A 2,278-nucleotide genomic window follows, 5' to 3' on the forward strand; every position below is an offset into this window, starting at 1 on the left:
ATTGTGATACCTCCCCTTTGCTAACTTAAGGCCTCATACCAATGACTTCAACTCTCTCAGAGTCCTCCTGATAAATCATGTGGGTACCCCTCATCTGACCACTCCTTCCTGTGACCTTCCAGAGCTTTCATTAGACATTAACACCTTATTCAAATCCTGTTTCAAATAACACTGTACTGTCACTATTAGTACAAGTGTCTTACACCAGAGTATTTCCAATTCCCCCCTTGTGAGGTGGTATCTCATTGCGGTTTTGCCCTGATGCCAGGGGATGTTTACAGTGTAAGGTTTCCTACCCCTTCCTGAATCCAAGGGCTTCTGCTCCCAGTAAGTTGTGATTCCCTTGTCTCTTTCAGTCTGGGGGGGCATTGATTTGCCGTGTAACTTCAATTCTCTTAATAGGTCAAGAACAATTATTGACTTTTTGGTTTGCTTGGCATTTTTTTTTTCTTATTGGAAGGATGGTAGTGATGATTTCTAACATCTTTACATGTCAAAGCAGGAAAATTGTTTAATTTCAGATAGTAAAATTGGTACCAAACATCCATATCTTGTTTCGTACTTTATTGGACATTTTTAGAACTTTCTCCGTTTATGTATGTTTACTATAGATTATACAAAGTGGAAATTCACCTCTAATTAAGTTTGCTAAAATTCCTTAACTTGAACTCGTGATGAGTTTTTATCAAAGGCCTTTTCCTTACTCTTGCATATCATTAAATTGTGATATCATGATTTATAATAGGAAATGCGGGTTGTGCTTTCATCCCCATTCCTGACACATAACACCCAAAACTCTTGAAATTTCCTAAGTGATAAGAGCAATAAAGGTGACAGGAGTGCTTTTTGCATAATTCAGAACAAGTGCCTTTCAGCCATATCTGAGTTTATGTTAATGAGGTGGTTTATGTTAATGAGTTTATGTTAATGAGGTGGTGATGTTAATGAGGTGGTTTTGGAAAGCCACTAAATATGGGCGCTGCCTGCCAGGGCAATGAACTGCATATTTTTTTTTATATTTTATTTATTTGTTTGACAGAGATCATAAGCAGGCAGAGAGGCAGGCAGAGAGAGAGGAGGAAGCAGGCTCCCCGCTGAGCAGAGAGCCCGATGCAGGGCTCTATCCCAGGATATCCCAGGACCCTAAGATCATGACCTGAGCCGAAGGCAGAGTCTTCAACCCACTGAGACACCCAGGAGCCCCTGAACTACATATTTAAAGGGTTGGAAACTTCAGCCCCACCTCCTGACCTCCAGGGAGGGGAGAGAGACTGGAGATTCACTTACTCAGCAGTGGCCAGTGATTTACTTAATTGTGCATATGTAATGAAGCCTCAGTAAACATCCTAACCAGGGACACCTGGATGGTGCGGTCTGTTAAGCGTCAGACTCTTGATTTCTGTACAGGCCATGATTTAGGGGTCCTGAGATGGATCACAGCATTTGGACTCCGTGCTGGGCTTGGATCAGACTTAAGATTCCCTCTCTCCCTCTGCCCTTCCCCCTGCACCCTCTTTCTCTTAAACAACAACAACATAACCAGAGTGTTTTGGAGAGCTTCCAGTTTGCTGAAATCCTGGAGGTACTGGGGGGGGGGGGTGCCGCTGGAGAGAGGGCATGGAAGCCCTGTGCCCCTTCCCCACACCAGGCTTTAAGCATTTCTTACATTTGGGTGTTACTGGCTCATTCTGTTTTTATAATAACTTAGTAGCCTAGTAATTAAATTGTTCTCTTGAGTTCTGTGAGCCATTTTAGAAAATTTTCAAACCCAAAGAGGGGTTTGTGGGAACCCCTGATTTATAGCCAGTGAGAAGTATGGGGGGCCCAGATTTGTGATTAAGTATATGATTGTCTTACGGGAATGAGCCCTTAACTTGTGAGATTTGATGCTAATTTCAGGTAAATATTGTCAGAATAGAATCGAGTTGTAGATACCTAGCTGGTGTGGGGGATAAAAACCCAAAACCTCATTCATTTGGTGTCTGTAGCACTGAAAGCAAAGGTGTAGAGAAAAATATTTACTTTTACAAACGCATTTTCTTTTTCTGTGAATGTAGTAATTTCCATTTGTCAGTATTTTCTTCTGTGATAACAGTCATTGTGTTTCTTAGTCACCCTGTTTATTCATTTAATTCATGCTTATATTGAATATCTGTAAATTTACTTTAAAGATTATTTGTCTCCATGTGCGTGATCTTTGCTTGAGTACTCTTTTATTGGGCATTCTTACCTAGCATTTTTATCAAGGAGAGCTACTCTGTTAATGGTTGATCCATTT

The sequence above is a fragment of the Mustela nigripes genome, chromosome X, assembly GCF_022355385.1.
Source record: "Mustela nigripes isolate SB6536 chromosome X, MUSNIG.SB6536, whole genome shotgun sequence".
Taxonomy (NCBI): domain Eukaryota; kingdom Metazoa; phylum Chordata; class Mammalia; order Carnivora; family Mustelidae; genus Mustela; species Mustela nigripes.